Raw genomic sequence first — 18,260 nt, 5'->3', positions numbered from 1 at the left:
ACAGATACAAGGGCATCCAAAATGTAATTCAAAGAGAATGTTGCAATTTTACCAAATCCAAAGCAGCAACATATTGTGGATCTCAACCAAAATAGCTTCAAAATCATCCAAGAATATACAATACATAGCTTAATTGCCTAACAATAGCATAGTTTAAAATATATGGTAGCCACAACATATGAATCAAACACAGTTTTAACTTAAAGCAATTTATCGAACACGTTGTATGCATGGTTTAGAGTCATCAAACACAAGCAATTTCAAGCAGCACTCAACTCAATCAACAACAATCCAATACTTGTAACATGTTTAACAAATAACTAACTAACCGAAATCAATCAAAATTACCAAAATCAAAAACTAAAAGTAGCTAACACTATGGATGAAACAAAACAAAGAACAGGGTAAAAGAACAAAAACTTGTGCAAATAGAGATGAAGAATGGGGAAGAGGGTGTTGCAGTGGCATTATGATGTTGCCACTGCTAGAGACGACGAAGCTAGTCGTCAGAAAAGAGAAGAAGACACGATCTGGGTCGCTGGCACAAGAGCAAAATACTAGGGCAGGAGATGGAGAGAGAAGAAGGAAGAAGATAGAAGGAAGAGAGAGAGATGGCGTAGAGGTGCGGTAGTAGTGTTGCCGGCGATGACGGAGACACCAGGACAGAGGGGTCGAGGGTGGTGAGGAATGTTGGTGGTAGCTCTTGGGATTGGGGTGGGAGAAAGGGAATAACTATTGAAAGAGACGAAGAGGGAAGAGTAGAGTTCGTATTTGGGGCTACAGAATTTGAACTCCTGCGTACGCATCAGTAACGCTGCATATGCAGCATAGCCAATGCCCCTTGTACTTGCGTACGCGAACAGCATCTATGCGGATGGGAGTCTCTATTCGAAGAGGTCGTGTACACGGCAGGTGATCGCGCACACGGGATGGTCCAAAAAAACAAGGATGCACATGCAGCAATATGGCTGCGTATGTAGCCATTCGCCGTTGTCCCTTGTACCTGCGTACAAAGAGGGTTGCGTACACGGACAGCTGGGTCATGAAGGAAAGAAAAGGTACGCAAACAGCTGGTACACGGAGGGTAGCCTCTGTTTAATGAGGTTGTGTACGCGGAAGGGTGTCACGTACGTGATATGGTCCAAAAAAGAAGAGTTGTGTACGCAGGACCATCGAGACATAAAAATTTTGAAACCCTTCAAGAGGTCACCACATACAAGCCACAACTAATTCCTAATCTCTAAGACCTAAAACAAAGGAAATTCACTTTCTCAAGCAACACATTCACATAAAAATAAGGAAAATTAGAGGATTCTAAAGATCTAAAACAAAGAAAATTCAATTTCTCAAGCAAATATTCAACATAAAAACAAGAAAAATTAGAAGATCTTACCATGGTGGGGTGTCTTTCACCTAACACTTTTCTTTAACACCTTTAAGTTGGATGATCATGAAGCTCAGTTTTCTTCTTTGGGAGGATCCTTCAAAAGAAAGAGCTCTAACTCCTTGTCACCTTTGGGCTTGACACCATGATAGAGCTTAAGCCGGTGACCGTTCACTTTGAGGAAGCTAGGGCTTGAGGGATGGCTCAAATGAATAACACCATAAGGAAAAAACTAAGGAAAAAACTAAACCTAAAATCCTAAATTCTAGAAAGAAGAGAAAGCTTCTCTCTCTAGAAATCTAACTTAAAATATGCTCTAAACTATACTAATGACTCTCTCTTTTATCCTTCTTGAATTCAGCATCAAATACTTCATAAATGAGTTAGCTTGGTTCTAAGAAAGCTCTGAAATCGCGACCCACGTGTTTACTTAAGTAAATCACGTGCCGACAGTCATGCGTACATATCTACTATGGGTACACGCAACTTGGTATTCATGTGTACGCATAAGGCATGCGTACGCCCAACTTGAGATTCATGCGTACTATGAGGAACTCTAAACTTCATTTCTTCATGAATTCTCTATTTTTGTATGTTTTTTCTAAACTTCTTCAAGTCATCCTTGTCTTCTAAGGCTGAAATCAGCCAACAAACATATCAAGACATCGAATGGAATTATAGTGAATTAAATTTAGCAATTTAAGAGCCTAAAAAGCATGTTTTTATTCATTAAGCACAATTAGGAGAAATTTACAAAACTATGTTGTTTCAATGAATAAACGTGAGAAAATCCTACAAATTCTACTCATTTAAAGTAGATAAATACCATGAATGTGGATTTATCAAGTGGTTTTCTGATTGTTTTGGAATTGCTGAAAATTATAATTTTAGTTGATTAATCGAATCGGTTGCTATTAAATTGTTTGTTTGATGAGGCTGTGGTGGCTATTAATGCTGATTTATGATTAACTAAAATTGGGTTTGAGAACTATTAAAGGATTAAAGTTTGATTACTAAATCAATTTTCTTTAAATTTTGAATTTTAAAATAAAACAGTGACTTTGAAAATGAATCAATAACTCAATAGTGAACAAAATTGTATGAAGTTAAATGATGGATAAACTAGAGTAAATATAGTTGTTAGGGTTTAATTTTGAGAGGTTTGTGTTAGTTGAAAAATTAGTCATGAATTTTTGAAGTTGGACTGGTTGATTATAAATGACTGATTGATGAAAATTCTTATTTTAAATTGACGATATGGTGTTAATTGTTGAGCTAAATTATGATAAATTGATTATTGGGAATATGTTATTATGGCAACTATTAATGAAAGGCGGGTAAATGGTTGAAATTGAGGGAACCTGTAAGGGTGGTTTAAGTCTATTTTTAAGGAAGGTTATGTCCAGATTTTTATAAAAATATAAAAATTTAATTAAAAAGAATTATGTGAACTGTGTCTTAGATCTTTAATTGATGAATTTGATATTTTTTAACAGGAGATGAATATTTAAAGGCTTATTTGATGATGGTTATTGATTGCTTATAAAATTGAAAAAGCGAGTATTCTTTTAAAGTGTTAAGGTTAGATTTAAAGTGCTTGAAAATGGTTTGAGTAAGATATTGCAAAAGTAAAAACCGTAAAGTTTATACAGTATGACTTAACAGAGAAAGAAAGAGATACCGAATAAAAATGTGAAACTGTTGATGAATAATGAGAATGATAATTGATGATGAATAATGAGAATGATAACTGATTTTTAGAATGGGCCTTGGGCCGAACGCAGAAACGGAAACACTCATAAATTGTGGGCTGCTTTTCCGTTAGCCCTAGAGATCCTTGATAAACCACAATTTTATGGTAAATTTTGGATTGAAATGAGTGGATTTTATCAACTTATCTTGCATTTATTCGCTGAAATTGAATGGTTTCGTGATTTCTTCTTAAATTGTGCTTAAGAGTAAAAACTTGCTTTTTAGGCCTTTAAATTGCTAAATTTGATTCACTTTAATTTCATTCGATCCCTTGATGTATTTGTTGAGTGATTTCAGGCTTAGAAGGCAATGATGACTTGAAGAAGTGAAGAAAAAGCATGTAAAAGTGGAGAATTCATGAAGAAATGAAGTTTGGAGCATCTCATGATTGTGCGTACGCATGCCTTATGCGTATGCATGAATCTCAAGTTGCGCGTATGCACACGTCATGCGTACGCACGCGTCATGCGTACGCACGCGTCATGCGTATGCATGTTTTGAAAATTCGTCAATTTACACGTACACAGCGTCATGCGTACGTCATGCGTACTCATGCGTACGCATGTTTTGAAAATTTATCAATTTACATGTACACAGTCCTTTAGGCCGAAATTCACCTACATTGGATATCAATTGTGTACCTTATAGTTTTCTAAAATAACTATTTTGTGCTTGATATTCTGACTTTTACTATTTGAACCTTATATTTTACCAAAATACTCATTTTATCCTTAAGTTACATAATTACTTATTTTAACCTTCTCTTTTACCAAAATGACTATTTTATCCTTATATAATTAGTCATTTTTTAATCTTATTTTTATCAAAATTACCATTTTGTCCTTTATGCCTCTCAATTTACTACGTTACCCTACAACTTTTTTTTAATGATGATTTTATCCTTTTTAGCTTAATTTACTCTTTTACATTTTATCTTTTATTCTTAACTTATTAATTTGTTATATTTATACTTTTACTCTTAAATTTTACTAAAACTATTATTTATGTTCGAAACTTTATTTTAATTACATTTTTGGCTTGAATCTTTTATATAACTATATTTTTACCTCTAAGTCTTCTCTGTTCATATTTTTAAATCTAAACTTTTGTTATTTTCACTTGTAATCTATTTTTTTTATCCTAATTTAGATACTAATCAAGTTTGGTGCATCATACATTTTTCATAGAGTTAAAGTTTGTTTATCTTACTCTTTTAGGCTTTTATAACAACTTTTCTTCCAATTGCTTACACTTTTACCTATTTAACTTCAATAATCATCATTTTATGAGTTCTTCTTATTTTATATTGATCTCTTATGTTTGTATGACACTCAAATTTTTTTAAGACATTTTCTTGAATTCTTTCATTTTTTTTCTCATAATTTGCTTTAGTAACCATCACTTTAAAAAATATTTACATGATCTCAACTTTTATAAAATTATAAATTAGCCCCAAATCTTTTTCATACATTTGGCCATATTTAATCATCCAAAATTCATACCAAGCAATCATAAATCATATTATTAGCTTATTCATCATTCAATCATCAACATAAATACTCAAAGGCATCAAGTAATCACAAAAACATTATCAAACATCAAACATCAGACTATGAACATTCAAGGGACTTTCTAAACTATCGTAACCCTTGCCATTTTTGTTAGTTACTCTAAATCACTTCTTGAACTCTTGTGATCAAGAAAATCTCCTAAATCAAAATTAAAACAGCTTTTATCATCGTCTAGGCCTTATGGCTGAAACTATAATGAAAAGAAAAAGAATAATTTCTCATCCTTTTGATCTTGAATTTTGATATTTTAGATGTTTCTCTTCAAGTTCTTAGTGGTTGCTTGTTATTCAAGAAAAAAAAAATAAGCCTCTTTTTGTTAGATCAACAAAAATCGAATTACGAAAAAGAAAAGTTAAGAGATTTTTTTCACTAATTTTGTGGCGATTCAAATGGTAAATGAAGAAGAAAATGTGAAAAATGATTCTTGCTTCTAGGCTTCTAGAGAAGTGGAGATTGAGATTAAACGAAGAAACTCGTATAAGTGAGACTTTGGATTTCTCTTTTTCTCCCTCTCTTAGTTCGACCTTCCTCTCTTCTTTTTCTTTCTCTTTGTTTTCTTTTTCACTTAGCTTAACTTTAGTGAAAAATTTGATGCTGTATGAGAGTAAAGAGAGAGAGAGAGTGTGTGTGAGTGCGCACGTTGATAAGAAAAGAGAAATAAAAGTGTATTAATTGCTTTTTTTTCCTTTTTTTTCTTATCATTATTTAATCTCATTTTTTTTATTGACTCATACATAATATCTCAACATATGATTTAAAGAAAAGAGAGAGATAAGTTTGGCCATTTAAAGAAACAAAGAGAAAAAATAATTAAATCAAGTATTATAATTCTTGATGATATAATTATGAACATCTCATGTTAATTCACCATATAGTAAAATAATATGTGGTGATTAATAGTTTATGAAAAGGGAATAAATGTAAAATTTGTGGCTAGGATTAATTTATATAAAATAATTACTAAAAATAATAATTATTTAATTACTGATTTTAACTAACAAATAATAAAGCAAAAAATTATACCGATATAAATAATATTAGTACCATATATTATTTTAGTTTCAAAATATTTGTAAAATAGTTTGGTAAAACTAAACTAATAAAAAAATATTAATAAAGGATTTTTATCAGATGAATTTAAATTTAATAATTAAAAGTCATCATTAAAAAATACTTTTCTATTTTTTTATAAAAAATAATATTGTAATAGAATTTTGATAAGTCAAGTTTGATACCGATCAATTTTGATAATATTTTTTTATAAAAAATATTAATTGTAATAGCTTTTCGCTACGCTTTTTGAACTACCGCCACGCTTTTGAAAGGGTAGCGTCTGAAAGGGTGGCGGTTGCTCTATCGCCACGCTTTTGGTGACCTATCGTCACGCTTTTTCTTTTGCCACGATTTTTACAAATGGCTACCCATTAAAGCGTGGCCGTATGTGAGAGATATGGCCACGCTTTAAAAGCGTGGCCATATGTGGGAGATATGGCCATGCTTTAAAAGCGTGGCGATAGGTAGAGATACGGCCACGCTTTTGAAGCGTGGCGATAGGTAGAGTTACGGCCACGCTTTTGAAGCGTGGCGATAGGTAGAGTTACGGCCACGCTTTTGAAGCGTGGTCATAGCAAGAGATACGGCCACGCTTTTAAAGCGTGGCGATATGGAGAGATACAGCTACGCTTTAAAAGCATGGCCATAGCAAGATATACAGCCACGCTTTAAAAGCATGGCGAAAGCCTTGTTAAATTAAAAGAAAAAATCTTTTCCTTACTTGATCTTCATTCCTACACAATATAAATTTTCAATCCTTTTTTATTACCAAACCTACAAATATAGTATGCAATTTTTATTACAAGACAAATCAAACAATAGTTAGTGACATATATAATTTACTATAATTGTTTTATACATTAAAAACCTAATACTCAAATACAAAATAAATCTCGAGTTCAAATTCCAAAACTAAAACCCGAAGAAAAATACAGAAACAATACAAGTTAGAATTGCTCATAATATATCAAATTACACTAATAGAGATGATCATCAACCTAAATACTTAGTAAAAGATCAGAATCAACCTAAAACTGCTCCACTTTGTGCATTAAGCGTTCAAGTTATCCATTCCAATACTAGCCTACAGCAAAATATCAAGAACAAATTGAACCAACAAAAACGATATATATAAAAATATTATAAGAAATAATCTAATTTATGCATGTATTAACAATTCCAAATTAAACCAGGTTCACATTCTACTATAAAAATTCATCAGCATTATGCTAATAGGAATAAAAATAAACTTGGTCAGCTTAACACAAACTTCTGGATTATTACAATATACAATTAGTATAGTAATTAAGTAATTAAAATTTGTACCAGGAATTTATGATTCTCCTCAAGCACTGACAAGAAATTGGTACAAATTTTTTTCATTTAAGGTCCAAATTCCCCTCCCCAACAAAGCACTTGCATGAAGAATGTTCCTCAAGTGTAGCAGGTGCTGCTGAAGAAGGAAAGTTCCTCAAGTTTACCCCCAAGCGCAGTAGCTGTAAATGATACCACAATGAGTGTGATAAATACTAACTATACAAGTAGATAAATTAATCTCTGCAAAAGCCCAATAGGCCAATATCACACTGAATCTTTTCATTTATTATCCATCAATGATATGACTTTGGCCAATAGTGCTCTTAACAGTTGCAATAACCTTTTATTCTAAGCAGAGAAGAGACTTCCCTTCAAGTTTGTTATAAACCATCTCAATTTCCCAATCGGAAGATATATCTTTTCACTGTGGGAGTATGCTCCAAAGGTTAAAAGTAATCAAATACAAAGAGTTTTTAGTTTTTCGTGACCATAAGAGGAATTTTTGTGTTCTTTTCTTTTTATAGGAGCGTAAAAAGATAACCTTCTACTGATAAACAAAACAAGAAGGCCTTTCAGGCTTCAGTTTTTATCCCATATATCTCTTTTTTAAGTTTTTATCCTAAAAAGAAATGCCCTTTATATAATTTAAATTATTGGTAACTGAGATATTAGCATTAAAGTAACAGAAGAAACAACTAACATTTCTAGTTTCTAGCAAATTTTACTGTGTTTTCCTTTTCCACCTCCCATATTTTTTTCAATTATCATTACCATATTAATATTGAAAGGGATAAAGATACATGTGTACCACTCTCTACTCAAGATAAACATAAGACTTACTCCAACCAAATAGCCAATTAAGGGCAGAAGGGTCAAACTCAAGAAAATAAGAGAGAGTTGTGTTGGTGGTCATTTTTCAAGAGTCCTGAATAAGTGGGTTATCTCTGCTTTGGGCCCATATCTCGTGTATGGATCAACAGCTAGTGGAGGAGGACGGGGTGCCTTGCTAGTAGGTGCTTCTGGAAGATCTAATTCAAGATGGCCAAGTGGCCGTAAGAAAGAGTTCTCCTGAAATAATACACATTTTTTTCTCATATTGCCAATATAATTGAGAAAGGGGAAATTAAGCTGAGCAAACACTTCAAGATACCATGACAGCATCACCAACAGTCAGCTCAATGTCATATCTGCCAGAGAGATAGTAAAATTTCTCCACCAAGCCAAGAAAATCCTAGAAAGCCAAAATTACAAACATCAGTAGAACATTAAACATGATGTACCTTGAAAAAATCCAGAATATGACACTGCAAAACTTTTGAGAAGTAACAACAACAAAGAAATACAGTTGTGAACTTGTGATTCTTTTCTTCACATCAGTGGTAAGTCATGCTACCCTGAAATCAAATTATTAAGAAAATAAATCCAAAAGAAAAAAGAGAAACATTGTTTAAACAGCAGCAGTAAATAGCATATTTCCCAGGTTCAAGCAAGCAGCAAAGAGAATTCATATGACTTAACCAGTTCCACAAACTGAAATTATTGCAGTTCATATAATATGGACCAAGCAACAAGCAGAGCAGCACTCAGCAACAATAAACCAAGAAAATTTAATCAAACAGTAACACTTTCACAGAATCTATTTTGGATAGTGAACAAAAATACAATAAACAGCAATCACAAGTCCAGAATTCAACACCAAAACAGCATAATAAACAAGTTCATCCAACGCAACATTCAGAGGAAAGACAAATTCATTCCGAACAGCAGCAGTAAACAAAACAAAACCTACATCCACTAACCAATCCAGATTCTCTAATTAACCACCTAATTCAACTAAACTAAATTAGTTGAACTAAACAAGTTAAACAAAATGAGCTAAACTAGATTAACCAAACAGAAATAAAATCAAATGAGATAAAAGGGAAACCTGGGAAGTAGGGAATTGGAACAGGGGAAGGGAATGAAAAGATTGATGATGATGAGTGAATGGCCGGAGCAACACGGTGGCAGCCTAGTGGTGGCGCTGGAGAAGGGAAGGGAAAGATTGATGATGATGAGCACCACTGCTCTAATATCCAGCATGCATATTTCATTTCTTAGTTTGAGCTATTTTAAGTTCATGCATGATCAATCAATTATTGGTGAGAGCATGGAAACAATAGAGTGCAGTATTACACAAACTACACCATAAATTACATGAGTTTTCAAAGAAAAATAGGGGCCAAGAAAAATATGAGGCACACCATAATATGATACTCTATCAAACAAAAGGCCGTCCAGCAACTAGATCAGAAGAAAAATTAGTTCAGACAATAAGGCTGACGAACAGTCAAGACAACAAGAAAAATGAAAAATAAACACACAAGCTATGCACATTAAATAAAATCAGTCAAGTTCAACCAGATCTTAGATCTCCATAGTAGAAGATTGGAATCAGAGTTATCAGCATGCTATATACAGTTAAACATAGCACAATTTCTAGATCTACTAGGTCTCTTCATTGTAATAAGTGATAAATACAAAAAGAGAAGTTGAAATTAATTAAATGAGAAAACATAATACATATAGTAGTAGTGGTAAGAGTTGCCTATAGACTATAGGGTTCCCTCCAATCTATATTTCCTTATTTAATTGCCATGTTACTACTATAAAATTGTACACATACAATATGAAAATGATCCATATAGGTAGCAGGTCCCCTATTCTAAATGCTTGTTCTTTATAAACTAAGAAATATTTAATTTAACCTTACTATCCTTTATTCTGAGTAAAACCAAGCAGAATGCTGATATCAATATCATGGGCCAATCTAGAAAAGAAAAAAGAAAAAGGAATAAATATATGTTATATAAGGATAAGAAACACTTAAAAATATAAAATTGAAGGTGCTACCTTATTCAAAGCTGCCATTGCCTTACTAGCTCCTTGCATACTAGCAGCAACAGAAGAATGGGCATGCATAGCCAGAATCAAAATCCCAACCACACCAAAGAGCATTAAACTGATAAACATCCCTCCTTGCATAAACAACCATCCGAAAAAGAAAACAACACATCAACAATCTACCTATGTGTGAGTTGCTATGCCTCTCATCTGAGCTCAACTACCTTGAAGGTTAGCAATCTGCTGCCTAAGCCTTACCAACTGTCGAGGAAGAACTTTAGTTGCAGCCTGAATATTTTACAGGAAAAGAAGAAAATATTAGCATGTTTGGCACAACAGATTATCTAGACACTAGAGAGAAATAACAGTTTTTTATACTTTCAAAACTTTTGACAGAAGGCTCTTTCAATATAGAAGATGTTTCGAACCGAAAGTAAGCCAATTTGAATTGGAAGTTAGCATAGCAAGGGAAATCAATTTTGAGAAAGTCACAGAAATAACAGCCACCCATTTATGGAACAATTTCCTCTTTATTGAAGGTTGATTGTTATCATCACTAGGCAAATCCAACAATGTTATTACCATCCGAATGAGTTGAGGATTAAATAATAAAAAAACTCTTCATGCTTTTACTTGAGATCACAACTAAAAGAGAAAAGTCACTAAAAATAAACTATATATTTTACATATACATCAAACAAGCCAAACAGAACAATTATTTCCTACACTCGGTTGGACATAAACAATTTAATATGACCCTAAAATTAGTTAAATACTCCAAACCTAATCCGAAGCATCAAATTCGACATAAACAGTAATCCATCCCAATTCGCGAGAAATTGAATAGAGTAAAGTAACATGTACAAACCTTAAAGAAACCCTGGGGGCAATCTATCGATTCCTCTCAGCAGAGAATCGAGCAAAGAAAAAACGGCGAGGCAGGGAATGGCAGAGACGAACGCCCAGCAGGGAAAATAGAGCAAAGCAGATGCGAGGCGGAGGCGCGGTAGAGAGGATGTAGCAGATGCGAGGCGGAGACGCGGTGGAGGGGATGAAAAAGAAGACGGTGGCCAGCACAATGTTGAGGGTTAGGGCATGGTGACCAGAGCAGGAAGATGGCCAGAGTGTAAGGGATATGATTTAGGAATAGAGAAGAATTAATCAATCAGAGGGAATTTAGAGAGAATTAAGAGGGAGAGAGATAATTCCATGAAAGGAATTTCAAAAAAACAACTATATTCATTACTCAATTCATGATGTCCTATTACATTTTTGCTATATCTATTTATAGTAAATCAATTATTAATGAATTGGGCCTTGGCCTATATTTTACTCATTACATTACATTCCCCTTAACGACAACGTTGCCCTCAAGGTTGTTGAAAAAAAATTATAAACCCTAATTACAATTAATAAAAGTAATAATTAATCTTAAAGTAACATTTCTTTTTCGTATTTCTATTCTACTGTCTAAAATAAAAAATTACCTCCAAGATCCCATTGTTTAAAAAAAAACTAGGCCCTCAATCTTTTTAAAATATTTTTTGGTAGGCCTAAATCTATTTGTTTATGTGAATTGGACTCTTGTTGAGGTAAATTGGGCTTGGCACATTGGGGAAAGGCCCAACCCTTGAGGAAGGAACAGCTTATCATTCTCTGCTTTCTCATTCTCGTTGCTGCACTTGAGACGAGAGGGCACCATTCCAAAATAGCCACCACTCATCTCTTGACCACTCTGCATCTCTGCCGTCTGCTATGCCTGGGTAGGCTCCTGTGCTGCTGCTTAGTCCATCGCCACCCACGGAGACAACACCTCGTCCCGCTTCTTCTCTGTTCCGTATCTACGCTCGCGGTCCCATGGAAAAACTACCACCGTGAGTGGTGGTGGCTTGGCCACGATTGAGGGAACACAATGGAACAGAACACCTCTTCTAACCTTCACCGCTTCATCAACTCGGGTCGTCGCGAGCTTTCCCTTCGTAGAGGCGCCGCTTACTACCACCGCGTCGTTCGTCTTTCGCGGTCTTGGTTTTGGTGCGTGCTTTCTTGCAGCTGCTCCGCCTCTGACCACCGCGTCCGTAAACCTGCAAGGTGGCTTTGGTTTCGGTTCCCGATCCAATAGATCTGTGTTATCCACCTTCCCCTTCGCGACGGCGCCGTCCTTGGCGCCACTGCTGGCCGTGCTTAGCCTCCACCGTTGCTCCGAGCGGTTCTGTCGATGTGGACGCCGTCGTCCTCCGCAACGGGTGCTGTTTCCCACCATGTACGATCGCTGGCGTTCAGAGGTCGCGGTCCGGCATTTAGGGAGGTCGTTTCTTGAACCTGAAGCTCCCTTTGCAGATCTAGAACTGCTGTTGTTGATGCTGAAAACTGTTGTTGAGGTATTGAATTAGATAGTTGAATTCTTGAGGATGTAATATCATTATCCACAGTCTGTAATTTCGCTTGATCTTGAGTTTCGATTGATGATTCTGCTTCTGAATTACTGATATTGTGTTCTGTCGATGATTTTTCTGTGGTGTCTACGATGAAATTCTGGATTTGAATTTTTGCTGGAAATGCTGATTCTGGACTTTGATACAGTGATTGATAGGAAATTTTTGTTGATGAACTTTTCTGGATCGGGTGCTGAGATGATAATTTTGGCTTTGAAATTTCTAAAAATGGATTGCTCCAGCGTTCTTCATAATACTTTGCCAAATAAAAAGCATCACGAATAGTTTTAGGATCATCAAAGATAATTTCTCTATGGATATATGTTTCCAATCCATTGAGAAATATCTTCAATATTTCAGCATCATTCAAATTTACTCTTTGAACATAACACAAAAAGGCAGTAAAATATTCAGCTACACTTCCAATTTGCTCCATTAGAGGTGAGATCGCCAAACCACCATGAAAATGGAAAAATGGTGGTCAATGAAAGCACCAATGTAAGGGGTATGATTTAGGAATAGAGAAGAATTAATCAATCAGAGGAAATTTAGAGAAATTAAGAGGGAGAGAGATAATTCCATGAAAGGAATTCCAAAAAAGGAACTATATTCATTACTCAATTCATGATGTCCTATTACATTTCTACTATATCTATTTATAGTAAATCAATTACTAATGAATTGGGCCTTGGCCTCTATTTTACTTATTACACAGGGTAGGAAGGCGATGACAAAAGTGATGAAACCACAATGAAGGAGAACAGAGAAGACGACACTGGCAACGATGCAGAGGAGATCAGCGAGGAGGACGACGCTAGTGACGAGGTTAACGAGGACGACGCTAGTGACGAGGAAGAGACGAGGCGGAGGAGAGGCTAATGGCACAGTGAGGACGGTGCTGGTGAGGGTGGGGATCTGAGATCTTCCAGGATTGCCATGGAGTTGAGAGCTGAGTGACGATGGTAACTTAGCTTGGTAAGAGCTGGGAGTGAGCGAGAGAGTGCCAAAAGGTTTTCAGATCGAAGCTTGCTTTGGGGTTTTATTTTTCAAAAACCTTTTGGCCACGCTTTAAAGCGTGCCAAAAGAGTCCCTCTTTCCCCCTATGGCCACACTTTTGAAGCGTGGCTATTCCAACCAACTGCTACCCTTACAAAAGCGTGGCCGTTGATCCTTTTCACCACGTTTTTGAAGCGTGGCAAGAAAAAGCGTGGCCAAATCACTATGCAATCCCACCCTCACAAAAGCGTGGCCATTGACCACTTTTGGCCATGCTTTAAAAGCGTAGCAAAAAAAGCGTGGCCATATCTTCAATCAATTGCTACCTTTCCAAAAGCGTGGCCGTTGACCCTTTTTGCCACATTTTTGAAGCGTGGCAAGAAAAAACATGGCCAAATCACTATTCAATCGCCAGCCTCATAAAAGCGTGGCCATTGACTACTTTTGGCCACGCTTTTAAAGCGTGGCAAAAAAAGTGTGGCCATAGACCTTTTTTCTTGTAGTAATTTAAAGAAGCAAAGAGAAAAAATAATTAAATGAAGTATTATAATTCTTGATGATATAATTATGAACATCTCATGTTAATTCACCATATAGTAAAATAATATGTGGTGATTAATAGTTTATGAAAAGGGAATAAATGTAAAATTTGTGGCTAGGATTAATTTATAGAAAATAATTACGAAAAATAATAATTGTTTAATTACTGATTTTAACTAACAAATAATAAAGCAAAAAATTATACCGATATAAATAATATTAGTACCATATATTATTTTAGTTTCAAAATATTTGTAAAATAGTTTGGTAAAACTAAACAAATAAAAAAATATTAATGAAGGATTTTTATCAGATGAATTTAAATTTAATAATTAAAAGTCATCATTAAAAAATACATTTTTATTTTTTATAAAAAATAATATTGTAATAGAATTTTGATAAGTCAAGTTTGATACCGATTAATTGTGAAGAGCAGTGGGTCCAGCGTATGTGTAACCTTCTGGGCTGTAAGGGGGACACTCTCCCAGTTAAATACCTTGGGATCTCCTTAGGAGCAAATTCGAGGTTGGTGAAGACCTGAAAGCCTATTATGGACAAAATGGAGGGAAACTCAGCTTGTGGAAAGCTAAGGTGCTAAACAAAGTTGAAAAGTTGGTGCTTATCAAATCAGTATTAAACAGTTTGGTAGTGTATTATTTGAGTTTATTCAAGATGCCAAAAGCTGTTGCTGCAAGGTTGATTTCAATGCAGAGAAGATTCCTGTGGAGTAAGGAAGATGGTAGGAATGATATGGCATTAGTTAGGTGGGAAATGGTGCAAGCTCCAAAAAAACTAGGTGGCTTGGGAGTTGGCGATGCTATGATTTGAAACTCAGCATTGTTGTTCAAGTGGTGGTGGCGGTTTGCTAAGGAAGAGTGCCCACTGTGAAAGAAAATTGTATGTTCATGTAATAATATGAATCCCAATGAGCTGTTGTCAACTCAAGCACTACCTACGAGAGGAGGCCCCAGGAAGGATATATACCAGTTAAACATCATGAATGAACGTATAAGGGATAAGATGGTGACAGGGTTGTCCATGGAGATTGGTGATGGGCGACGGACTCGATTCTGGGAAGATGTATGGCTACTATGTGGATCTCTAAAAGACCGGTTTCCGAGGCTTTTTTTTGTTTCAAACCAGTGTGGATATGTTATTGGGTATTGTAGGTTCTGGGATGAGATAGAGTGGATTTGGAATTTCCAATGGAGGCGAGAGCTCTTTCAGTGGGAATTAGAGCTCTTGAGTCAGTTACATGAGGTTTTGAGACCGATGAAATTAGTGAATCACAGAGAGGATAGAGTGATTTGGAAATATGATAGGCAAGGTGTTTTTTCAAATAACTCATTTGTGCAGGTGTTGCAGGTTGAAATGCTTCCAGAGGAGGTGACCAGCTACAGCTTCACAAGCACCGTTTGGAAAAGTTTGGTGCCACCACGAGTGGAGCTGTTTGCTTCGTTTGTTTTAATAGGCAGGGTGAACACTAAGGAAAGGCTGAGCCGATTTGGAATTATCAGACAGGAGGACACTGTATGCGTGTTATGTAATAACGAATTGGAACATGTATATCACTTGTTTTTCGGCTGTGCATTTGCTTGACAGGTGTGGAGTGCTTGGATATCAAGGTTCGGCTATCAATGGTCTTATCCGTGTTCGTTGAAAGAGCACTATCTCACCTGGACAAAAGAACCGAGGAGTAAGGAGAATCGTAAGCAGTGGCTAAGGTATTTTTGTGCGGTCATTTGGAATATATGGATGGAAAGGAACAGGAGAATTTTCCAGGATCAAAGTAGAGGTGTTGAAGAAGTTATCAACATAACTGTGACAAGCGTTAATGAGTGGAGAGGTGTTGATCCCTTTTGTTGTTGATGGCTATACCGAAGATGACATGGACCTTTATGTCTTTCTTTTGCTGCTTTCTTAAGTAGGATTTTTATGTGTTTTTGCTTGACTAGCTATCATCGCTCCACTTTATTGTGTTGAGCTCTTTCTTTAATAAAAAAACATTGTAATATAATTTTTTTTATATGGATCCGCCTCCTTTAACATATTCTATAAATTTTCATCACAGAAATCCGGAGAAATCATTCTGCTGAGAATCGGATACTTACACCTCTCGCCACTCGACTCGTTGCAACTCGGTCACTACAACTCGCTCTGAACCAGGTGACTCACTCCTCTCTCAGCAGTCAGCACTACTACTACTAATACACCTACACTTTCTTCCCTTTCGCATTATCGCTCTTGCAATTTTTGCTTTCCAAGCATTCATCACAGATTGTTCTTTTCTTCGAAACCTAGCTCAATTTTGGAGATTGTTTTGGCCAACGATCGGTCCCAAAGGTTAGAGCTAGTGTTAGACAAGTGTTCCCGGTCTCTGACACATGAAACTGTTCTTTACATTTTGAGGAGGTTGGACAAAAAGCTTCGTGCTTTTTTAGTTGGGTCAGTGAGAAACAATGGTTTATACCAAGTTCATCCGTGTATAGCTTGATTGTTAGGATTTTGGCCAATAAGGGAACCTTGAAACAGTTTTGGGTTACTCTAATGATGATGAAGGAAAAGGGGTTTTATCTCGATGAAGAGACTTATGTGACGATTTCAATGCGTTTTAAGAAGGAAAAGATGGACTCAGATTGTGCTGCTTTGAACAACTTCTATCATCGGATGCTGGAGGAAAATGCAACGCAAGGTGCTGCCAAGAAGGTGGTTAGGGTCGTTTTGGCATCAAAGTGGGGAGATGAGGTTGCGAACGGATCGGAGAAGCTTAACATTCAGCTGTCGGATAACTTTGTGATAAGGGTTTTGAAGGAGCTTCAAACCCAGCCTTTTTTGATCATAATACTATTACCTACAACACAATTGCAAGGGTTGTAGCTAGGATTGATTCGGTTGAGGAGGTTTGGAATATTCTTGAGGATATGAAGAGTGTTGGTCATGAATTGGATATCGATACTTATGAGAAGATATCAAGGCAGTTTCGACAGAGTAGGATGGTGGAGGATTCAGTGAAGCTTTATGAGCTTATGATAGATAGCTCATACAAACCATCGGTTCAGGATTGTGTTATCCTTTTGAAGAGCATGCATATCTGAATGTGATTTTCCGGATCTCAATTTAGTTTTCAGAGTAGCTAAGAAATATGAGTCAACTGGGCACACACTATCCAAGGCAATATATGATTCCATCCATAGGTCTTTGACAAGCTTAAGGAACTTCAATGAAGCTGAAAATATTGTTCACACAACGAGAAGTGCTGGTTATGAGCCTCATAATATCACCTACAGTCAATTATTGTTTGGACTTTGTAAGACAAGGAGGCTTGAAGAAGCATGTAAGGTGATGGAGGAGATGGAATCTTGTGGATGTATCCCTGATATCAAGACATGGACCATCTTAATCAAAAGGCATTGTGATGCCAAAGAAGTAGATAAGGCATTGCTTTGTCTTTCTAAGATGGTCGAAAAGGGCTGCGATGCTGACTCTGACTTATTGGATGTGCTGGTTGATGGTTTTCTTTGTCAGAAAACGGTGGAAGGTGCTTACAAGTTGCTTGTAGGGGTTAGAATCTGATTGAAAGATTGTTAGGAGTTGGGAAGCTTGAGGATGCACTTGACCGTCTTCGTCTAATGAAGACACACAACTATCCTCCATACCCTGAATCTTTGTGTCCTATTGCAGAATTCCTTAAGGCACTGAGTATGAAAAATACCCATCTGTTGCAGCTTATCTTCATGTTTTTGAATCCTTCTTCATAGAAGGTAGACTCTATGAGGCCAAAGATCTGTTATACAAGTGTCCTCATCATATTCGTCGGGACAATAAAATCGCTGAACTTTTTAGTTCAAACAATAGTCGTGCAGTCGCTAATTGACACCTGAAGACCCTTTCTTTCTCTGTAATATGTGTCATCTTTTTTCTAAATGATTACTGTTATCAACTCTGATCAAGCTGTTAGTGGGTTTGGTAATTTGCCACCAAAAGACCATTTGGATTATAAATATTTTGTCAGTTTAAGCTTCATACTTGAAATTGCAAGAGATATTCATGTATGATCAATGATGCTATCAAGATAATGGCAATTTTTGAAAAGATTTACTCATTTCAGCGTGTAAATCTTATTAACATGAAGGGATCATGTTACATTGGTCCCTGCATCTTAGGCAGTTACTTTAGCTCTTAAAATTATAAATTGACCCAAAAATATCTGTAAAACCGGTCTTCGCAATTCATTTACTGAGTTAGATTTCTCCCCTAAAATCCTAGTTAATTGGAGACCGGTGTCAACCGTCATGTTAGCACTGAGAAATATTAACTAGTCGATTTGCC

The 18,260-nt window shown here is 35.9% G+C and overlaps 1 pseudogene; it reads left to right on the top strand.

The window, feature by feature from the left end:
* Nucleotides 1-14,846: 14,846 nt before the first annotated feature.
* Nucleotides 14,847-18,023, top strand: LOC148577256 (small ribosomal subunit protein mS81 (rPPR8)-like; annotated as a pseudogene).
* Nucleotides 18,024-18,260: the final 237 nt, after the last annotated feature.

Source organism: Arachis ipaensis, chromosome B1 (assembly GCF_059453495.1).
Source record: "Arachis ipaensis isolate K30076 ecotype BB chromosome B1, ASM5945349v1, whole genome shotgun sequence".
In the NCBI taxonomy this organism is placed as follows: Eukaryota; Viridiplantae; Streptophyta; class Magnoliopsida; order Fabales; family Fabaceae; genus Arachis; species Arachis ipaensis.
This window is presented reverse-complemented; position numbering and strand designations above follow the sequence as displayed.